Genomic DNA, 24,756 nt, shown 5'->3' on the forward strand with positions numbered 1-24,756 from the left:
TTTCTGCTTTCCCCACTGCAATCTGCCTCTACTCTCTTGCAAGTGGTAAAATCAAAGAAATGTCTCAAACAAACAGCAGAGGAAGTATAGGGCACCTGAAATGTGTTAAGAAGTCAGTATGATTATCCACTGTGCCAACGTACTTACTCAGCTTTCCTTAAGAATAATCAATAAACTTCCTTACCCTCCCAAGCCCACTTTGGGCATCAGGAGTCTGCTGGGTGGCCTGCATCACACAGTATAAAATCTCCCTCTGCATGCAGGAGATGCTTAGCTGCCATATGCTTCTGTTTCAGCATTTATGCTATTGCATGGTAATTGCTTATCAGTCTTTTTTCACCTTGGTCCAAGATCCTTGAGAAGAGCAAGCAGATTGTACTATCTTTGTATTCTTAGCACCATGAATACTGCCTGACATAGAAAGGCACTAATAAACTGATGTTCATATTTATGTACACTAAATGAACTACATTTTTAGTAATTGCAGAGCTGAAATAACTGAAGCCAAATAGAACAATATATGGTAAAACTGAGCCTCATGTAACAGGGTAAAATTGCTAACATTACCATGGATATCTTCACATGCTAATATACTGATTCTATATTCTGCTAGTCAATCAGAGAATACAATAGCATTTAAATTATAAATAATTTCAATGTCTTGCACGTCAGTCTACATAAGATATCACATGCCATCCAACTCCTGCTCATAACCATCAATCCACTACATTAAACGAATGCAAGAAAGCTGACAGCCTCTTGGTGTGTTTTCTCCACAGTTTGGCTGCAGCCAACAAGATCACCGCAGCTTCTAAGTAACCTACGCATGCACACTCAGTGGCTCAGGATGTCCTACTCTTTGAGACCCCTTGGACAAGAGCCGACCAGGCTCCTCTTTAAATAGAATTTTCCAGGCAAGAACTCTAGACTGGGTTGCCGTTTCCTACTCTAGGGGATCTAGAACCAGGGATTGAACCCCATCTCCAGCACTGGCAGTCAGATTCTTTACCACTGAGTCACCTGGGAAGCCCAAATAACTCAAACACTAGCTATGTTTGTGACATTTAACTTTTATATAATGGCCTCAAGTTCAGAGACTAACACACATTTCAGCTGTCCTTTCGTATCCAAAGATATTACTGCATTTAAAAAAACTGAAGAAATAAAGTATAATAATCGGCTTTTTCCAAACTAAATATATATATATATTTTTTCTCCGCTTGCCCTTCCTGCAAACTAATATATTTTTATGTCATACTCTCCCATGGTATCTAAACATGTTAGTTATATTAACAGAACCCAGAATTAAAGACACATATGGTATCTAGGTAATCTGAGTATCCTTGAGTCACGCTGGAAAGGCCAAGATAATGCTGAAGAAGGAAAGTGGATGTATACATCCAGTCAACCACTGAAAATCTTTTATTAATTCGTTAACATCACAAAATAAGTCTGCTAAACTGTTAAAATCTAGAATCTCCATTATTTTTATAGCACATGGCAAGTTGTACAGAAGCCTTGTGCTCTAAAAATAATTTTGGCAAATAAAATATAATAACTTTTATTTAACTGCACAATAAGGAAACAAAATAATTTAATTCTTTTCCCACTGTCTGTATCATTTTAGAAACATCTACATGTTCTCTTAATCATATATGCAATGGAAAATATTACATGACATTAGCTAAACTGCTATGTTGAAGATCTGGAATGTATCCAACATACCAATTTATAATTACATATAAAGATATCAGGGAATAAAGGAAGGGAAATAAAATACTAGCTGCATTTAACTGAACCTTCAAACCCATCTGTTATAAGAGCACAGCTAATGAAAGACATTTGGCACTGAAAGAAAATATATACTTTCTATATAGACTGTATTGTATCTTTTTGAATCAAATAAATGCATCTGTAAAATTGTAGAAAATGTCAAAGAATAAATTTCCAAAAGGAACTTCTCTAAACATCAGCACCCTCATATACCACATGTCAGAAATCAAACAAATTATAAACTAACAAGTTATAAACAATTACAAAGTGAATTAACATCTAGTGAGAAGAAGGTAAGATAAATAACTCTTTAATGGTTTTCCAACTAAACAATTTATTTGAATCAATATTTAAAATACCTGAATAATTTTTTCTACTTTTTTAATCATTAAAAAAAGAGAGAAGGAGACGGGCAGAAAAAAAGAAAAGTGTTATCTTTTGACATTTGTCCAAGAACACATCCCAGAGAAAACTCTCAATGACAGTTCATATTACAAGAGAGTACTCAGCTGTAAGAAAGAGTCTGAGGAACTTCCAAAACTTTAATTTCACTAAAAAATAAGGAAGGCTCTTCCCAAATAAATTTATACTACCCAACAAAACACAATCAACAAAATTTCAGAAATTAAATATGAATTATGAAGCACTAACAAAAATTTTCAAGATATTTCAAGGCTCGTTCAATTAATTATCATGTGTTTATTCTAAATCAACTGCTATAATTGTCTATGTGCTCTAAGAAGTATCAAATCCTACTAGTTTTCAACACACCAAACTGTTTTTCAGTTCAGTTCAGTCACTCAGTCGTGTCCGGCTCTTTGCGACCCCACGGACTGCAGCATGCCAGGCTTCCCTGTTCACCACCAACTCCTGGCACTTGCTCAAACTCATGTCCATCGAGTCGGTGATGCCATCCAACCATCTCATCCTCTGTCGTCCCCATCTCCTCCCGCCTTCAATCTTTCCCCGCATTAAGGTTTTTTCCAGTGAGTCAGTTCTTCGCATCAAGTGGTCCAAGTGTTGGAGTTTCAGCTTCAGCATCAGTCCTTCCAATGAATATTCAGGACTGACTTCCTTTAGGATGGACTGGTTGTATCTCCTTGCAGTTCAAGGGACTCTCAAGAGTCTTCTCCAACACCACAGTTCAAAAGCATCAATTTTTTGGCGCTCAGCTTTCTTTATAGTCCAACTCCACATCCATACATGACTACTGGAAAAACCATAGCCTTGACTAGATGGACCTTTGTTGGCAAATAATGTCTCTGCTTTTTTAATATGCTGTCTAGGTTGGTCACAGTTTTTCTTCTAAGGAAGAAAACTGCTTTTAACCTTTCCAAATTTTCTTCTTATTAGTCAACTAGGATTCCCCCAGAATGCAGTCAGTAATAAAAAAAATGAAGACAGAAAAGTAAGAAAAAAAAAATAAAACAGACATGTGAAACTGATCAGAATGGTTCAATGTCTATTAGAGAGTACCAGAAGAGAAAATAGAACAATTATAGTCAGACAAAGTACTCTAGAAGAAAATTTATCATAATATCTAACATCAGAGATAACACCGATTAAGCATACTTTCCATTTAATAGATGAGGAAGCTGAAAGACAACAGCGAATTTTTTTCTGTTCCACTGATATCTGTATCACTATAAAAAAACACCTGCCTGAACGAAGAGCAGCTTCCGATTAAGATGTCTTACACCCAGAAATACTGGCAAAATGTTTAAGATAAAGGGAAAAGTTTAGTAGCCCCACCAAAAACAAAACAAGGCATTTACAAAGGAAGGAGAATCAGTCATTGCTTTTCAGGGGCAATACTAAATGCAAAAACAAACAGCAGTATCTTCCAAAGTCTACAAAAAAAATTATTTGAACCTAAAATTTTAATACCTGCGACATTACCATAAAATCCAGATAATAAATGTAAATAGGATAAAGCCCCTATTAAAAAATAGCAACTTGTTAAAAAAGTAATTGTATGTATTTATTTTTGGCTGTACGGAGTCTTGGTTGCTGCCCCGGCTTTTCTCTCATTGTGGAAAGTGCAAGCTCCTCTTCGTTGAGGCGTGGGGGCTTCTCTGGCTGTGGAGCAGGGGCTGTTGAGTCGCTGGGCTCCTGGGCTCTGGACCACAGGCTCGGTAGCTGTGGTGCTCGAGCTCAGTCGCTCCAAGGCACGTGGGATCTTTCCGGATCAGGGATCAAACCTGTGTCTCCTAAATTGGCAGGTGGATTCTCTACCACTGAGCCACCAGGGAAACCCAAAAAATAGTAACTTTCAAAATGTGCAAAAGATACTTTATATACACACTTTAGATATAAATACACATAAAGCTTTTATTTCTGTGTAGAAATATATATACACACAATGTGAATGAGGCACAGTAACACAAGATATTCAAAGATAATGAGCTAGGGGAAAACAGCAGAGAATTGCTATCAAAACAAAAGCAAGTATAGCAATTATTGATCATAAAAATAGGGTTCAAATAAAAAAGCAGTGAGCAGGGCAAAGATAAAGTTCACATTAAATGAGTCTAATGTTAGAGTGAAAATCTCAACAGAAGAATAAAGTCATTAAAGTTCACATGTCCAATGACTTTCCTTGATATATATAAGTAAAGCTAACTTCAACTTTAAACAAAAAGTTTTAATACTACAATAAAAATTTGTTTACAAAAAAGAGTAAAACTAAACAGAAATATATAAATAGACTAGACTTAACATAGCTCTCAGAAATCAAGATAATTTATTAATGATGGTCAAATCTAATTCCAATTTACACATAAATAGATCTCCAAAATCCAAAAATGGGAAATATACAATCTATTTAAATGTACACAGAATTCTTTTTAACTCACAATATCGGGGCTTCCCTGGTGACCCAACTGGTAAAGAATCTGCCTGTAATGTAGGAGACCTGGGTTCAATCCCTGGGTTGGGAAGATCCCCTGGAGAAGGGAAAGGCTACCCACTCCAGCATTCTTGCCTGGAGAATACCACGGACTTTACAGTCCATGGGGTCGCAAAGAGTCAGACAGGACTGAGCGACTTTCACCTTCACCTTCATATATGGCTATAATAAAATCCAACCAATTCAAAAAATCAGGTATTTCCTAGGGCTTGTTTTTTAAAGCAGTTATGTCCTAAACCTAACACATTAATAATTATAAATTCACAATATAAGGATAAACTCCTGAAATCTATCCATCCACTAGAAAAATTGAAAACTTCCTTCCATAGCAGCAGATGGTCTTTAAATCAAAAGAATATATATATTATTTTTGAAGTGATTAAATAAGAAACATGTCAAAATCCTCGAGATATGGCAAATTTAGCTCAGAAGTAAAAAATACAGCTTGAAAAAGGCAAAACTCAGGGTTCTTCCCTGGCAGTCCAGTGGTTAGGACTCTGCCCTTCCACCACGGAGGCACGTGCTCAATCCCTGGTCAGGGACGTAAGATCCCACATGTCGCACGGCATGGGCAAAACAGGCAAACCTCAAGACCAAATAAAAGTAAGTAAAGCTAGACACCAGAACTAAGCCAGTAAGAATCGGCATGTAATACGTGAGACGTATTACATCTCAGGAAGTAAACCCAGCCATCTAAGGAAGTAAACCCACCCTATTACCGTGTTCAGAAGATGATAAATGACATTCAAGGGCTTCCCAGGTGGCACTATGGTAAAGAACCCGCCTCCCAATGCAGGAGACACAAGAGACGTGGGTTCGATCCCTGGGTCAGGAAGATCCCCTGGAGTAGGAAATGGCAACTCATTCCAGTATTCTGGCCTGGAAAATACCATGGACAGAGAAGCCTGGCAGGCTACAGTGCATAGGGTAGCACAGAGCTGGACACGACTGAAGCGACTTAGCATGCACTCACACAGTCTAATCACATGATTCCTTAAAAGCACCGATTTTTCTTTACCTGGTAGCAGAAAGGGAAGTCAGAGAAACTGAAAGCAAGTGAAGGATTTCAGCACCACAATGATGTCTCTGAAGATGAAAGAAGCCACATACTAAGACCAGAGAGTGCCCCGAGGAGCTGAAAGGAACCCCAGGTGAATGGCCAAGAAAGAAATGGGGACCTTGGTCCTAAGACTGCACAAAACTGAACTCTGCCCCCATGAGCTAAGTGAGCTTAAAAGAGGATTCCTCCTAAACCTCTGGATAAACACCCAGCCTGACAGATCTCTTAAGTTGAGCCCTGTGGGATCCTGCACACAAAGCACTGTTGAGCCTGTCCAAACTTCTCATCTACAAGTGGGTGCTGTTTTAAACCATTAAACTTATGGTAATTTTTATACAGCAACAGATAACAGTATTTCAAGGCCCTCCATGATTTAGTCTCTGCCAAGCAAATATTTTAAAGAAATTTTTGTACATGATACTTAATGTTACACGTCTTCCTTACTCAATGCTATGAAGTAAAACAGGGTTGTTGTTGTTCAATTGCTAAGTCATGTCTGACTCTTTGTGACCCCATGAACTGCAGCACGCCAGGCTTCCCTGTCCTCCACTATCTCCAGGAGTTTGCTCAGATTCATGACCATTGAGTCGTTGCTGCTATCCAATCATCTCATCCTCTGTTGCCCTCTTCTCCTCCTGTTCTCAATCTTTCCTAGCATCAGGGCCTTTTACAGTGGGTTGGCTTTTCGCATCAGGCAGCTAAAGTATTGGAGCTTCGGCTTCAGCATCAGTCCTTCCAATGAATAATCAGGGTTGATTTCCTTTAGGATTGACTGGTTTAATCTCCTTGCTGTCCAAGGGACTCTCAAGAGTCCTCTCCAGCACCATTCGAAAGCATCAATTCTCTGGTGCTCAGCCTTCTTTATGTTCCAACTCTCACATCCACACATGACTCCTGGAAAAACCATAGCTTTGACTATATGGCGAGCAAGGAGATCAAACCAGTCAACCCTAAAGGAAATCAACCCCAAATAATCATTGGAAGGACTGATGCTGAAAGCTCCAATACTTTGGCCACCTGATGTGAACAGCTGACTCACAGGAAAAGACCCTGATGCTGGAAAAGATAAGAGGGCAGGAGGAGAAGTGGTCAACAGAGGATGAGATGGTTGGATGGCATTACTGACTCAATGGACATGAGTTTGAGCAAACTCCAGGAGATAAATGAACAACAGGGAAGCCTGGCGGGCTGCAGTTTATGGGGTTGCAAAGAGCCACACACGACTAACTGAATGAACAACAACCTTTGTCAGCAAACTGATGTCTCTGCTTTTTTAATACGCTGTCTAGGTTTGTCATAGCTTTCCTCCCAAGGTGGAAGCGTCTTTTAATTTCATAGCTGCAGTCACCACCCACAGTAAATAGGGTAAATGTTTTAAACTCCATCTTCAACATATAGAAGCAACACCTCAGAGACTATCCTAAGGCAAGTATTCCTGAGGCCACAACTGTGCCCTCTCCCTACTGGGTCAAGGCTACAGTGAATTTTCTGGTTGACAGAAGCACACACAAATCAGAAGCCTTAAACCAAGAGCCCTCTAACATCTATACTCTTTAATCTATAGCTCCCTAACAGCTTTAACCAAAAATAAAAACACGAATAAATCTGCCTTCATAAAACTTTTAAACTTTTATATGGCAAACACATACACATCTTAGAGAAAATCAAATGACCAAAAAAAACCCTGAATTTTAATTACAAATTTCTAGTATCCTGAATATATAAAAGTAATACTTAAAGATTATAAAAATGAAAGCAACTTAAAAACAAACAATGACACTTTATACACACCAATAATTTAGGGAAGACAAAAAATTGGCCAATAAAATACATAAAATGCAGGATGAAGTGAGCAACTACGCCAACCATTTAACAAATACCTTATTTAACAACCACCATTTTAGGTAGGTACCATGACTTCTGATTTTTATAAAGGAAGAACAGAGGTCAAATTCCTTGTCCATGCTCGCAATGCTACAAAGAGGAACTGAACTTGAGGAATTCACAAATAGATATGAGTAAGTAATGCAAATTCCACTAACCTAACCCCAGAACATAATAAATACTTTGTCTCGTTTACATGATTATTCTCACTCATAAGAAAAGAAGGTAATCATTTTGAATTAGAATTTCATTAAATGTTAATCCTTGGTGCCTAACAGAAGGAGTATACTGGAATGTTCACAAAACACAAGTCGTAACAGTCCCAGACTGGAAAGCCCCCCAGATGCCCAATAAGAAAGATGTAGATAAATTATGGTTTTTTCACAAGAGAATACTATACAACAATGACAATAAGTGAATAATATTACAAGCAATAATTTGAATGAATCTCACAAGTATAAGGGCTTGCAAAAAAAAGACGCCTGGAATGCTGCAGCCCATGGGGTCACAAAGAGTCGGACACGACTGAACAACTGCAAAACAACAATGCTAAGTCTCTTCAGTTGTGTCCGACTCTGTGCAACCCCACGGACTGAGCCCCTAGGCTGCTCTGTCGATGGGATTCTCCAGGCAAGAATCCTGGAGTGGGCTGACATGCTCTCCTCCAGGGGATCTTCTGGATCCAGGGATCCTCATCTCTTATGTCTCCAGCACTGGTAGGAGGGTTCTTTACCACTAGCGCCACCTGGAAGCACCATTATATCAAGCACAAAAGCAGGCAAGACTCCTCTATGCTGTAGGTAGTGATAACAGAGCTTGCCTTGGGGGAGTTGCAAGCAGTGATCCAAAGGAAGCATGAAAACGAATTTCAGTGTTTTCCACCTATCTCACAGACAGACAGAGCAGTGCCAGAGTAGACTTCCATTACTCTCCACGGACAAGTAAGAGCTATTAGAAAAAATTATTTTCACAGAAATATGATCAGTAAAAACATTAATACCATCAACTAAAATGCTTATAGCAACTGACTATGTATTAAAATAGTATTTACCTAATCATAGCAAATAAGTCAAAATATCTTCTCTACTAGTAGTAGGCTCAAAAGATGATGGCAAAAAGCAATGAAAATATTAAATCTCATTTCAGATCTACTAGTTTTGAATGTGTAATACTAGTATAGTTATTTCAGAGTTCTTTTACATTGATGTACAAATAAACAACTTACCTTTTTCTTGTAACTTTTTTAGGTAGAAGAGCTATTAATCAAAGTTAAAACTTAACAATTATAGACTAGACAGGGGAATAAAAAAATTTTAAATGTTACAAAGAGCTACTGGACTGAATTTAAACATATCAATAAGAATTCACGTTTTTAAAAATATGTATCTTTTTGTATGTGTGTGTGGCTTATTTCTGACCAGAAGTCAAGATAATTCAAGAGAATCATAGTCTTAGAATTATGCTGGAACAACTAAATATCCACACTGGAAACAAAGAACCTTAAACCTTAGCTTATATTCTCACTATCACGCATGCAATTTAACTATAAAATGGGTAAATAATCATAAAGTTACTTTGGAATTGGAGAAGAAAACGGCAACCCACTCCAGTGTTCTTCCCTGAAAAATCCATGGACAGAGGAGCCTGGCAGGGTACAGTCCATGGGGTTGCAAAAGAGTCAAGACTCAATTCAGCGACTAAACAACCACCACCACCTTGGAATATGCAAGAAAACTTGGAAAATTTCTAATATAAGACAAAATGAGCATAATCATAAGACAAAACAACAAATAACAAACCATAAAAATTAGACCCTCTGCTCTTTCAAAAAATACTAAAAAAGGAAAACAAGTCACAGATTCAACAAAAATATTTGCAAAATACACTTCTAATAAATGTCTTCTATGGCAACAATATAAAGAACTCTTATAACTCAAAAGTAAGAAGACAAATCAACTGGAAAATACGGGAGTTTGGGGCAAAAGATCTGAACAGACATCTCACTAAAGATGTGTTCAATTTCATTACTCATCCAGAAATGCAAAACCCTCAAGCCCGCAAAGAAGTATCACTAAACACCAACCAAAATGGCTGAAACTTAAAAATACCAACAATGTCCAGTGGTGCTAATAACGCAGAACATCATGTTACATACATGTTCACAGCCACTTACTTCATATATATAAGAGCACCAAACAGGAAGAAATCTCTCAGCTGGTGAATGGATGAATCCCCAAACAACTATGCCAAGTACAAAAGACAGAAAAGATTTCTGGATGATTCCATTTACAAATCAGTCTGGAGAAGGCAGAAAAAGTTAAAAAAAAAAACAACAAAAAAACTTCAGGAAGAGAAACTGATCTAATTGTGAGTGCCTAGGAGGTAGAGAAGTGGGAGGCGACTGATGTGAAAGAGTCATGAGTGAACTTCGTAGGGTAAAGGAAAGAGTCTGTATCTTGACTATGATGACAGTTACATACACTGTACTTATTTCTCAAAATATATATATTCAACAGTGTGCTTGGAAGGAGTAAATTATATTGTATATAAAATATACTGTAATCAAAGAATGACTCACTCAAGGGAAAAAAAAAAAAACCACAACAATTTATTTATTGGGTAAGGGCAAACAGGCCAGTATCAGAATAACTTTCTTGGAAGTAAAATTTGTAAAAACTCAGTGACATACAAAACCTATCTACTTGAAGTCACTTGTGAACAACCAAGCCTGCAATGGTAGGACATTAGACTCGGACAGAAAAGAGCATCACAGGCTAAGGTCCGTATTGAAAAGGGTTTCCGCTAAGGCCGTTTCCTAGTCTGCACAGGAGGGGCAGAGCGGCACTAGATCTCCAACCGACAGCATCAGTCTTACTGGTGTGAGAAGACAGGGAAAGAACAACAATGACAGAAAGGATGGAACTTGAGAGAAAATCTCGCAGGGTGGAAGCCACAGTGAAGCGAGCCCCCCATACTCTCAAAACCACTGAGATTACGTTCACAGAGGGACTCTGAGCAGCTCAGGGAAAATCACGGCTAAGCTGTGAGCTGAAAGAACTAAGGCGAGATTTCTGATTCGCTGACTGCTGATATGATGTAGTTTGGACTGTAAGGCCAGCAATAATCAAAGTCTCCCAAAAAAGAAAAGAACAAAAATGATACTTACTGACAAAAAAAAGAGGAAAATGGGGCCCACAAAGAAAAAAAATATGTATCCAATAGAAAATGACATGATAAACAGAAGAGTTTAGAGCAGCTATTGGAAATATGTTACACAACATACAGGAAAAAGCTGGTCATAACCAGCAGTAGAATAGAAGACGACATGAAAGTTACACAGTGAAACCCAACAGAGATTCCTACACACAGGAATTTAAATAAAAATTTCAGTGGATGTGCTTAACAAAGAGAATGGAAATGACAGAAGAAATAGTCACTGACCTTGAAAACAGTGTTCATCCCTTTTGAGGAAGAAACTGTAAAATTATTGAAAAATTAACAGGGCCTCAGTAACCTACGTGAATATTCAACACTATCAAAATACACATATAATCAGAGTTGAAGAAGAGAGAGAAATTGGGACCAAAAACAGAATACAAAGTAAAAGGCCAAACTTTTCACATGCCTGCTAAAAAAAACAAAAAACTTAACAATTTTCAGAAGCCGAACAAACCCCAAGCAGGAAGAATACAGAGAAAATCACCCCCAGGCACAGCACGCTGACTTGCTAAAAATTAGAAAGCCCTGAAAGTACACCGAGGTGCTTTGAGGCTGGATTTTCTTTGTATTCTTCAACCAAACCAGCGTATTTTAACACGCTAAACGCAGAAGCGCATAGGAGAATTCACCTCTCTTCTGTTACTGTATACATTGGTGTTTCAAAACAAGAGTACAAAGGTATCCTAAGAGAAAAAAGTTTGAGAACACTGTGTCATAATGGTATATAACCAGAAACAAAACTGTTGGGTCATAAAATAGGGGTCTCTTCAACTTTGCCAGATAATTACAATGTTTTCCCAAATGACTGCTCCAACTTTCACTCTCACTAGCAGAGTTGGAGAGTACGGGCCAAATCAGACTAACACTTGCTACATTCAGACTTAATTTCTGCTGATCTAATAGGTATGGAATACTATCTTAATGCAGCTTCAATTTGCATTTCATCATTGCTAAGGGGATCATGTATCTTTTCAAAAACTTACTGGACATTTGGATTGTTACTGTTGTTGTTTAGTCGCTACGTCGTGCCAACTCTCTTCGACCTCATGGACTATATAGCCTGTCAAGCTCCTCTGTCCGTGGGATTTCCCAGGCAAGAATACTGGGGTGGGTTGCCATTTCCTTCTCCAGGGGATCTTCCTGACCCAGGGATCTAACCTGCATCTCTCGCACTGGCAAGAACATTCTTTACAACTAAGCCACATGTCCCCTCCCTCTTGAACCTCCCTACCACTCCCAACCCAATGCCACGCCTCCCATGCCACCCAGTTTTTTTCTTATTCTGAGGAATCAGCAAACCTTTCCCAAAAGGGCCAAACAGTTAATATTTTATGCTTTGTAGGACAAAGGCAAAATTAAGAATATTAGACAAGTATTTCTCTACCAAGAGACAAAACAAATTTCTACAAATTTTAAGTAACCAGTAATTATTCAAAATATTATAATTGAATATAATTGAGAGGGTAATGTAAGCCTAATAACGAGAAGAATGGATCTGAAGAGAGGATAACACTTCATTTAATATGAGTCCAAAGCTGTAACTAAATGGATTGTAAATATTCATCTGTTCATTCTGATACACAATGAAATTTATATATCCATCTTTGAAAAAATCTTTCACACAGAAGTACGGCCACATACTGATATCAATCCATAAGCATATAATTTCAATTGGGCATATTCATCTTTGCAAGGCACTTAAAAATTTTTAATTAGTCTTGATCTTTGCTTTTAGCATGTAATTATATTTCAATTAAAGCACAGGTTGAAGCCTCTCAATTACATAATTAAATGGATTCTGAAATATGGACATTTCCTTTGTATTTGCCTCAAAGCCCAAAAACTGCTATCGGAACTGTAGTCTGAGCTTGCAAAATATTTCTGTATCAAACTTTTGTGTGTGAATGGAGATTCTGGTTTTCACTTTAAATTTTGATGGCATGAAAAGTATATAAAGCAGCTTGACATTACTTGTGATTCAAACACTGGTTGCTGTACAAATAAATTTATAACAACGTAGGTTTCACACGAAAGCAGTGCTCTGCCTGGTAATTTTAGGCTGAGTTCATTAGGAAATATTACCAAGTCTGCAACAGAAGTTAACTTCCACATCCATTAAGTATTTGATTTACAGTATGAGGGCAATCTTCTTCATAAAAAGTTAATCACAACCCCCAAATATTAAAAATTGCAATAAAACATTACCACTGCTCAGTCATCAAACTGCTGCATAGTAAGGCAATTCAGTCCATTCAGCTTTGATTTCCAACAAAAACTCCTAGCATTGAGATTGGTGGCATCCTCAAGAGCAATTGAAACTCACCAATGACACTGTAAGTTTAATAACCTGGACAGATTTAAATATTTTCTGTAAAGTGCCTCCTGATGAATGAATACAATGAATAAGCATAGGTTTTTAAACACTGTTATGTTTCAACGAGTTTTGCAAATTTGTCAAACTAAGGCTTTTTTATGCTCCATGCTTATTTTTACCACTATTTATTGCACACATCTTAGCAGATTCCACTTCAGGTTATACTGAAACCATTTTTTCAACTTCTTTGAAAATATTTTCATGTAGACTATTCATCAAGACTAATTCTTCAGTCACTTCAAATGAGGACTGACTGCTAAAATAAACAACTGAGCAGCACTGTAACAGCTCTTGACTCATCAAGAGTCTGTAAAAACCACTAGAAATCATTTGCCTTGTTTTTTAAATGATTATTGATATTACCCAAAGTGTCCTCAACTTTTAAAACAACTATTCTTACTGAAAGGCTAACAGTCAAAAGTTTATTTTCTGTGCATGCATTTAACTGCTGTAGTCAAACATGATTTAATTAACTTCCACTGATAAATGGCTTTCCTTACTTGGCTAACAAATGAGCTACTCAGAAATTTACCTTTAGTTACAACTCATTTTCATCCTTCACTTTTGGAAAGGATCTGTGCTGTGACTGCATGCATGCGACCCCACAGACTGTAACCCATCAGGCTCTTCTGTCCATGGGATTTTTCAGGCAAGAACACTGGAGTGGGTTGCCATTTCCTCCTCCAGGGGATCTAAAACAGTCCATTTTAACTTACTCTTTTTTCTGCTCACTGCTTTCCTATGAGTTGGGATTAGCATGGTATGTGCTCAATCGGTTAATATTGACATACACTGTATTTTTTTTTTAGCACAGCTATAGTGTCTCAGCATAATAAATATAATGCTTTGCCATCTAATTTGGTATCAACTGAATCCACTCCATTAATGCCTCAAAAGCACTATGTCTGAAGTCCAATCTTCTCGTTTTTTCTTCTTTAACATGAAAACCATGCAGTAATAAAAGAGATAAGATCCCAAGAGAACACATGTGGCAATCCAAAGTTGATGAGTTAAAACTGGACCACTGTGGTCTGCAGCCTGCCCACAACAATGCAGGGCATAAGTGGTCGCTGCAGCAAAGGCTTGACTGTCACTGTAAAGCAACAGGAGTCACAGATAATATGCACATTAACAAGTCTGTGTTCTAATATACCTTATTTATGGATACTGTAATTTGAATTTCATATGATTTTCATGTGTGATGAAATACACTCTTTTCAAATTTTTTTAACATTTAAAAATAAAACCTATTTGGGCTTCTGGACCATATACACAGATGGTGGGCTGGATCTGACCATAAGGACATATACATATTATGCTGACCTCGAATGTAGACTTCAAGGGTCCCAAATGAAAGTCTATCATGTTAATGGTCCCTAAACCCTAACTTTTTGTCTTCCCAGCTCTACAGACTGCTAGAAACTCTCCTTGGCTTTCCAGACTTGTAGCTGGTCTTTCAAGAACTGGACAAATGCCTCAAAGGAAAAAGAAAAATTTGCGTCAGGATGACTTCTTGACATGATCCTCCCCTCTGGGCTATCTCTCACTCCCTCCAGTCCTCACCTCTCTGATAGTTGTCTAATGCTTTTAAATGTTTCTTTGAAACCAGATTTTATGCAGCTTTTCTAGTTATTCACAGTGGTAGGACTGTTCTACTACAAGTTTCTCTGCTAGAAGTAGAGATGAAAGTAATACATGCCCGACCAGCTCCAAGACTTACTACCAAGCTACGGTAACCGTAACAGTGTGGTGGTAGTAATACAGAGCTTAGAAACGACCCATACATTTACTGAACACTTGCTAGCTGACAAGTAATCTTTCAAATGAGGGGGAAAAGGAAAGAGGTTTCAATAACCTCTTTCAATAAATGAGGTAGTAACAACTGGCTCTCCTTATGGGAGAAAATGAAGTTGGACGCTTATATCGCACAATGTATAAGAAACACATTGCTAGGGCAAAACTATATGAATGAACTTTTGAAATATATTTTTCAGGGATATATTATAAATTATCATAATTATATATTAATTATATTAACTCTATATTAATTCTAATTATATATTAGGAACTGTTTTTTTATTAGAAAATAGCTTCATTATTCAAAATTCAAAACATTCTAAAAGGTACACAAGGAAAAGTCACTTTGTGTACAGCCACATGGGATAAATTCTCTAGAAGCAAAGAATTTTGCCCGTTTTCTGTGTAGCCTTCAAATATTCTATCCACATTGTAATTCATGATATTCTCTACCCACTCCCAGGTTTTACAAAGGGACTCTTTATAACATCCAAGACTACTACCACTTACCTCAGTGCAAAGGTTAAGGTTACTTCTTTATATCAAACTTAATTAAAACTAAAAAGAATGATTAAAAACAAAATATGATTTTTACTAAGAGAAACACTAAGGCCAAGGACATTTTCACTACATGGGCCTTCCAAATTTAACTATGTGTAACTGAATAGGAACATCAAACTCTTAATAGCTCTGTAACAGAAATTTCTAGTTTCCTGTTAGCTTCCACCCAACTTAAATTCTAAATAAATGGTAAGAATCAAGTTGGCAGGGCAAATGAAAACAACCCATTGATTTTTATATTTAGGTGTACCTAAAGCATCCTGTTGTCAAACTTGCAACTGTCCTGCTCTAAGCAGATTCTGCACTTAGTACAGCCTTCTGAGGAAAGAAACCATAACTGATTCTGATGTTCTCCTCACAGCCTTGCATTTTAGAATGAAGACAGCATGCAACTTCTTACTGTGCAAAATGGAAGAGCCAGGTGTAGACAGGCAGAACTGCTGGGTGAGGGTGCCACCTGACATCAGCTAACAATGTCAGACACAGAAGAAGTCAAGATTTCTCATCCTCCCCCATTCAATGCAGCAAGTATGTTTTATTTAGAAAAACATGCTAGACTTTTAGGAAACTTTATCATACCAAAAAAAAACAAAAAAGTGAAATCAATGGCCATATCCCCTGAAATTTACTCAGTCATTCTTAGTACCCTTCCCACAACTTGTACTCTATGTGACAGCCATCTTTTCACTGGACTTCCTCTTCGGAACATTGTCCATCTTCCGTCCTCTTGCTGAACATTCTCCATCGGCAGCTTGATTTGCTCTCACAGCTAGTTAGGAACAGTCTGAGATTCCAAACCTGACACAGTTCCAAAGACATTTCATGGGATTTAAGGCTCATTACAGTCAAACTCCTAACTTTCCCATATACTCACGCTTGAAGCTATGGAGATATTTTGCAACTCCTCCACTAATTCAAAACATAACTCATCCCATCTCTATGACATTCTATCTTCATATCTCACATATAATACCTAAATTCAGAAACTCACACTTACTGGCCTTTAATCACAGCAGCAATCCTAAGTATTTCTGTGTTCAAATAAACGTCTTCAAACTTAACTACAGATGGCTGAAAGGTTCAGACCTGCCTGTTAATGCTGCTCTTCTTACTAAGAAACTTCATTAATTAAATTCCTCACTTGGAATGTGAAGTTAAGGACATTTTCCATTTCTCAATACTCCCCACTGCACTTAGCACCTAGTCATTCTCGTGTGTGACGTTCTTTCATAGTCCACATATCCCCAAATTTACGGTGATCCTTTGCCTATCACACTCCACACTCAACTATCCTACAAATCTACAATAATCAAAATGGCTCTGGCACAAAAACAGACTGATCAATGGAAGAAAACAGAGAGCCCATACAGTTATGGTCTGTTAATCTAAGAAGACGAAGCAAGAATACACAATGGAGAAAAGACAGTCTCTTCAATAAGTGGTGCTGGGAAAACTGGACGTGTAGAAGAATGCTATTAGGACAATTTCCTCATACCATAGGCAAAAATAAACTCAGAATGGATTAGAGACATAAATGCAAGATCTGAAGCAATAAAACTTCTAGAAGAGAAGACAAGCAAAACACTCTTTGACATAAATTACAACAATATTTCTTCTGGATCTGTCTCCTGAGGCAAAAGAAGTAAAAGCAGCAACTAAAGAAATGGGACCTAATAATAACTTTTACACAGTAAAGGAAACCATCAATGAAATGAAAAGATAACCTACTGAATGGGAGAACATTTTCCAACAGTATGACAGATAAGGGGTCAAAATCCAACATTTATAAACAGCTCATACAAAATATCAAAAATAAAGACTTCAATTTTAAAAATGGGCAGAAGACTAGAATAAATACTTTTCCAAAGAAGACATACAGATGGCCAACAGGCACATAAAATGCTGAACATTGCTAATCATCAGAGAACTGCATATCAAAAATCAAACACTTGTAAAAATGGTTATCGATGAAAAATCTGCCAACAACAAATAGATGACCCTTTGTTGAGATTACCTATGTCAATCTATTGAAGCTTAACCCATACTCTAAAACCATCTAAAGTATTTCCTACTTTTACAAACACCCATTCCACCTTCTTCCTTCCTAAGGCTCTCAATTTTGTTCAGACGGCCTCCTCCAAGCAGCAATAAGCTTTAGAGAGGTAGGCACCATCCCCTGGCCCAGAAGAGAATCACAATGTAACCAAATGGTGGCTGTCCCAACACTTGTATTAGTTACTGGTTTAAAGCAATTGATGGGAAGTAATTCTAGCTAATGAGTTGTTAGGAGAAATCTGCTACAATAGAGAAAAGCATATGGAAAGGATTTCCCTGAATTAAAATAAAAAAGAAAAGCTTCTTCCCCCCTCACCCCCCATCTCTGAATGTTATAATGAGGGTTATGACCCTAAGAGATCCTGCTCACCATGTTTTGATTACGAGAGAAACTGAACCAAGGAAAAAAACCAATCCACTGTGCGTACACAATGTAAAGACAGTAAGAACTTGGTATCATGAAGCCAGTGAGCTACTCATCACCCTAACTTCTCATTCCTATGGTGAAAATCCATCACTCATCAAGGTAAAACTCAACTATGCCTGACATCCAAACGGAGACCACCAGGCACACAAAGACGCAGAAAAACATAATCTATATCGATAACAATCTTGAAAAACTGACCCCAAACTGACAGAGATGTTAAAATTACCAGATAAGGACATTAAAACAGCTCTTATAAGCATATTGAATATGTTCAAAAAGCTAAGAAGAGACATGGAAGGTATAAAAAGGTCCAAGTCAAACGTCATAAAATAAAAGACACCTAGGATGAAATTACACTGGATATTAACAGATTAGAAACTGCAGAGGAAAAGATTAGTGAACTCAACAACAGTAACAACAAGATTAGTGACTCAAAAACAGTAACAAGAACAATTCAAAGAATGAGCAGAGGAGCTGAATAAACACCTTCCCAGAGAGACACACAGGTGGCCTACAGGCACGTGAAAAGATGCACAATGTCACTAATCATTTGGCAAATGCAAATCCAAACTGCAGTGAGCTATCACCTCACTAAAATGAGTATTATCAAAAAGGCAAGAAAAAACAAGTGTTGCAACGATGTGGCAAAAAGAGAACCCTCCTACACTGCTGGCAGGAATGTAAACTAGTGCAGTCACTATGGAAAACAGTGTGGACATTCCGCAAAAAATTAAGACTAAAACGTATGATCTAGCTGTTCCACTTGCAAATATAAAAACACGAATTCAAAGAGATATATGCATCCATATGTTTATTGCATTATTTACAATAGAAAGATAATCAACCTAAGTGCCTATAAGTGGATGAATGAATAAAGAAGATGTGGTGTATTTATCTGCAACAGAATACTACTCAGCCACTTTTTTTTAAGCTTTTTTTAATGTGACCATCTTTACAGTCTTTTACTGAATCTGCTACAACATTGTTTCTGTTTTACGTTTTGGTTTTTTTGCCCGCAAGGCATATGGGGAGCTTAGCTCCCCAACTAGGGATCAAACTCACAATCTCTGTATCAGAAGGTGAAGTCTTAACCACTGAACTACCAGGAAGTCCCTAAGTCACTTACTTAAAAGAAAAAAGAAAGAAATCGTGTCACTTGTGACAACGAGAAATAACTGCCAAAGACTTTCTAACCATAATGAGAGCTATAGATTCACAGATCCCAAAACTGCGGCAAACCACCACCACAAGAGAAATTAAGAGAATTACACTACGGAATAACATAATCAAACTGTCTAAAATCAGTGATACAGAACTACAACCATCCATATAAAAAGACATGATATGTACACAGGAACAAAAACAAGGATGACACCAGACTATGTCATCCTGTGTCAGAAACATCATAAGCAAGAAGACTGAATCACCACATCTTTAAAGTACTGGGATGAAAAGTCACCTTGATTTCTGAACTTGGCAAACATGTGTTTCAAAAGAAAACAGAAGCACTTTGGAAATAAAAAAAATCCTGAAAGAGTCTATCACCTGCAGACCTGCCCTGCAAGAAATGTTAAAGGACTTCTTCAGGCAGAAAGAAAATGATATTAGGTGAAAATCTGGATCGAGACCAAGGAATGAAGACTAGCACTGGTAAATAACTCAGATGGTAAGGAATCTGCCAGCAATGCAGGAGACCTGGGTTTGATCCCTGGGTTGGGCTCTGGAGAAAGGAATGGTAACCCACTCCAGTATTCTTGCCTGGAGAATTCCATGGGCAGAGGAGCCTGGCGGGCTACAGTCCACGGGGTCACCAAGAGTCGGACATGACTGAGCGACTAACAATGCAACACAATACAGCACTGGTAAATACACAGGTAAATATATTTTAAATTCTCTTTATTATTTAATTCTCTTTAGAAGATATGTTTACTCAAAAATAACAATGTATCTTAAGGAGTTTACAACATGTGAAAGTCAAATGCATGACAGCAACAGCACAAAGTCCAGGAGGGAGAATGGAAGGAAAGGAAAGCACACTATTATAATATATACAACTGCATAATATCACTTCAGGGTAGACTGTGGTAAGTGAAAGATGTACACTATAAACCTTAAAGGAATCAATAGAATAACAAGGATTATAGACATACCTTAAAGAGAGTGCACATTCAATTCCAGACCACCAAAATAAAGCGAGTTACACAAATTCTGTTTCCCAGTGCATATAAAAGTTATATTTATACTATACTACACTGCTAAGTGTCCAACAGCATTCTGTCGAAAATAAAAAAATGTACATACCTTAATTTAAAAGTGCTTTATTGCTAAAAAATGCTAAGCAAGTGCTAAGCTCATCTCTGCCTTAAGCAAGTCATAATCTTTTTGCTGGTGGAGGGTCTTGTCTTGATGTTTAGTGGCTGCTATCTGACCAGGGTGGTGGTTGCCGAAGGTTGGGATGATTATGGCAATTTTTTAAAGATAATAATGAAGTTCGCAAAGTCAATGGACTCTTCCTTCCACAATTTCTCTGTAGCATGCAACACTGTCTGATAGCATTTTACCCACAGTAGAACTACTTTCAAAATTGGAGTCAATCCTCTCAAATTCTGCTGCTGCTTTGTTAGCTTAATTCACTGAATAGTCTAAATCCTTTGTTGACATTCCAACAATCTTCACAGCATCTTCACCAGGAGCAGATTCAAGAAACCACTTTCTTTGCTCATCCATCAGAAGCAACTTATCTGCTTGAATCTTATAGCGAGATTGCAGCATTTCAGTCACACCTTCAGGCTCCTCTTCCAACTCTAGTTCTCCTGCTATGTCCACCACATCTGCAGTTACTTCCTCTGCTGAGGCCCTAAGGCCCTCAAAATCATCCATGAGGCCTGGAATCAACTTCTTCCCAACTCCTGTTAAGTCATCATGGCATCTAGAATGGTGAGTCCTTTCCAGAAGGTCAAGTGACTTTGCCCAGATCCATCAGAAGACTCACTACCTATGGCAGGTATAGCATTACAAAACCTATTTTCTCAAATAATAAGACTTGAAAGAGAGAATTACTAATTGATCCATGAGCTGCAGAATAGATGTGTTCACAGGCATGAGAACATTAATCTCCTTATACATCTTCATCAGAGCTCTTGGGTGACCAGATGAACTGTCAATGAGCAGTAATATTTTGAAAGAACACTTTATTTCTCTGAACACTAGATATTAACAGTGGGCTTAAAATATTCAGTAAACCATATTGTAAACTGATGCGCTATCATCCATAAATATTGTTGCATTTATACAGCATAGGCAGAGTAGATTTAGCATAATCCTTAAGGGATTTAGGGTTTTTTTTTTCTTTTTTGGAATGGTAAATGAGCACTGGCTTCAAATGAAAGTCATCTGTTGCACTACCCTAAACAAGAGTCAGTCTGTCTTTCAAAGGTTTGAAGCCAGGTATTGACTTCTCCTCTCTAGCTATGCAAGTCTTTGACGGTGTCTTCTTCCAATAGAAGGCTGTTTTGTCTACACTGAAAATTTGTGGTTTACCGTAGCCAACTTCATTATAATTATCTTTCCTAGATCTTTTGGAAGACCTACAGCTTCTACATCAGCACTGGCTGCTTCATGTTGCACTTTTAAAGTTATCAAGATGGCCTCTTTCCTCACACCTCATGAACCAACCTCTGCAGCTTCAAGGTGTTTTTCTGTAGCTTTTCTCAGCCTTTGTAGAATGGAAGAGAGTTAGGGCCTTGCTCTGGATTAGGCTTTGACTTCAGGAAATTTTGTGGCTGAACTGACCTTCTATCCAGAACACCAAACTTTTTCCGTAACAACAATAAGGCTGTGTTGCATTTTTATCATTTGTGTCTTCACTGGAGTAGCGCTTTTAATTTCCTGAAAGAACTTTTCCTTTGCATTCACAACGTGGCTAACTGTTTGGCACAAGAGGCCTAGTTTTCAGCCTATCTCAGCCTTCCATGTCTTCCTCACTAAGCCTAATCACTTCTAGCTTTTGATTTAAAGTGAGAGACATTAAGCCTCTTCCTTTTGCTTGAGCACTTAAGAGACCATTGTAGGGTTATTAACTGGCCTAATTTCAATATTGTTGTGTCTGAGGGAATAGGGAAACCTGAAGAGAGGGAGAAAGACAGGGGAGTGGCTAGCAGGGGGTGGGGGGTGGGGGGAGAGGGAGGAGGGCGAAACTAGATTCCACATGCGGCAACTAAAGATCCCACATGCTTCAACACAGACCCAGCACAGCCAAAATATAAAATAAGTATTTTTTTTAAAAATGCACGCAAAAGGAAATGAACAGATAAATACAAATGGGGCAGAGAGGAAGCCTTTATCACATTAAATATATATAGTCTCAATGCTACAAATAAAAAGCAGAAGATTGTCAGGTTAGATTTTTTTTTAACGTGCTACTTACTGCAAGAAACATGCCCTAAATACTAAAATACAAATAGGGTAAAATAAAAGGATGGAATTACATATACCATATTTACATTAGTCAAAAGAAAGCTGGGATGGGTATGTCCATATCAAAGTAGCTTTCAGAGTCAAATACAGGATTTTTCTGTTACAGTCACAAGTATCCTTATCAATAGCTTCCCTTTGATCAAAGTTTACGAAATTCTTTTAATGTAACCACTAAATCTGTCACAGCCTCCCCAGGATGTGGGATAATTCATTGCTGTAAACTAACAAGCACCTACTACAGTTCTACAGACAGAAACATGTTGAAATTGAGACACAATTCAACTTTATTTCACTGCAAAAGAAAAAGGGAGGTGGGGGGGAATTTAACATGCATGCCCAACACTACCATCCTTTGAAATTAGAAAGGCCTGCCTGCCTAGATGGCATCTAGGAGGTTGGGTTTGGAGAGGGTTCCCATGGCTCCCGAGGTGATAAGGGTAATTTACTGTGCCTGGATTATCTGTGCAATGTGGCTTTCCCTTCTGGTAAGTGACAGGCAGGAGGGCCTACACGACCAGCCCCCAGTAAAGACCTTGAGCGCCTCAGGGCAGAAGCACCACACACGTTGCCATTGCCGTATTTCCCTTGCTGGAGGACAAGGGTGCTGTGTGTGACCCCTCACGGGAGGGAGAGCACTGAAGGAAGCCTGCACGCAGATTCTTCTAGACCTTGTCAACATCTTTTCCCATTAAGATCCTGCTACTGCATCAGGGCAGTAAGCCTCAGCCATAATTACAACTTTATGATGAGGCCCTTGAGTCTGAGTCGGTCTCCAGTGTAGACGTGGTCTTGTGAACCCCTCAACATAAATACAGAATTCAGGTATGTGAGTGTTTCCTTCCTCTTAAAAAACTGTAAGGTAAGATGAAGACTAAATAACTGATAATTTTTTATTTTACACTGCAAAGCACTAGGATTATATAAAAAACAACACTATTAGATAACATTATTCATAAAACAGGTACCTGGGACTATCTTACCTACATATAGACCATGTTTTCAATGATCTTACATAAACCTACTTTCAGTTGGTTAGAGAAGTGTGTGGAGATTTTTACTGTCATTATCATTAAAGCTTTTTAAACAAAAATTACATCTACATTACATTGCTTACCTACACTGTTAATCTGTACTCCCACCTTACTACAGAAAAGCTATTTTTGTTCTCTTTTTCAGTCTACAAAAAGAGACTGAAGTACTTTTTAAAAAACTTACAACTCTTCTTGCAGAAATTAGTTGGTTTTTACACAGACAAGTGGCACAGAATCAGCAGAATACAATGGAATTGCAATATGTACTTAGTCGCTCAGCTGTGTCCGACTCTTTGCGACCCCATGGACCACAGCCTGCCAGGTCCCTCTGTCAGTGGGGATTCTCCAGGCAAGAATATGGAGTGGGTTGCCATGCCCTCCTCCAGGGCTTCTTCCCAACCCAGGGACTGAACCCAGGTCTCCCACACTGCAGGCAGATTCTTTACCGTCTGAGTCACCAGGGAAGCCCAATGATGAGGGTGAAGAAAACACGAGAAATTATCGATTCTAAGTGGAGAGATGCTACAAGTAATGTTTTAATGTTTGGTAGTACCCCCAGGTGGAGAAGGCAATGGCACCCCACTCCAGTACTCTTGCCTGGAAAATCCCATGGATGGAGGAGCCTGGTAGGCCACAGTCCATGGGGTCGCTAAGAGTCGGACACAACTGAGTGACTTCACTCTCACTTTTCTCTTTCCTGCACTGGAGAAGGAAATGGCAACCCACTCCAGTATTCTTGCCTGGAGAATCCCAGGGACAGCGGAGCCTGGTGGGCTGCCGTCTATGGGGTCGCACAGAGTCGGACACGACTGAAGCGACTTAGCAGCAGCAGCAGCAGCAGTACCCCCAGGAATCCAAAGAGGAAATTAAAAGAGAAAAACAGTTTAGCATATTCTTCTATCTAGCAAAAGATAAAGTTCCCGTGGAAACACTGAAGAACAATCTGAGGGAAATTCCAGAAAAACTGAACTGCTTGATACTGAATGCAATTTAGCAAGTGAGGAAATACTTTATTAGTTTTAAAATGGGAATACTGTGGCTAATTCCAGCGGGGCTTGTCAGCTTCGGCACTGCTGGAGCTGGGCTCTCTCTGTGCTGCGCACGACGGTTAGAGTGGCCACTAGGTGCCAGCAGCGCACTCCCCTCCCTGGACGACCTCACTCAGCACTGCCCTTCACTGACAGACGCCAC

General features: G+C 38.4%; 1 protein-coding gene across 2 annotated transcripts in view; it reads right to left on the reverse strand.

The window, feature by feature from the left end:
- Positions 1-24,756, reverse strand: part of KMT2C (lysine methyltransferase 2C) — a 263,902-nt gene that overhangs the window by 123,355 nt on the left and 115,791 nt on the right. The window lies entirely within an intron of this gene.

The sequence above is a fragment of the Giraffa tippelskirchi genome, chromosome 10, assembly GCF_054371585.1.
Source record: "Giraffa tippelskirchi isolate mGirTip1 chromosome 10, T2T-mGirTip1v1.2.pri, whole genome shotgun sequence".
Classification (NCBI taxonomy): domain Eukaryota; kingdom Metazoa; phylum Chordata; class Mammalia; order Artiodactyla; family Giraffidae; genus Giraffa; species Giraffa tippelskirchi.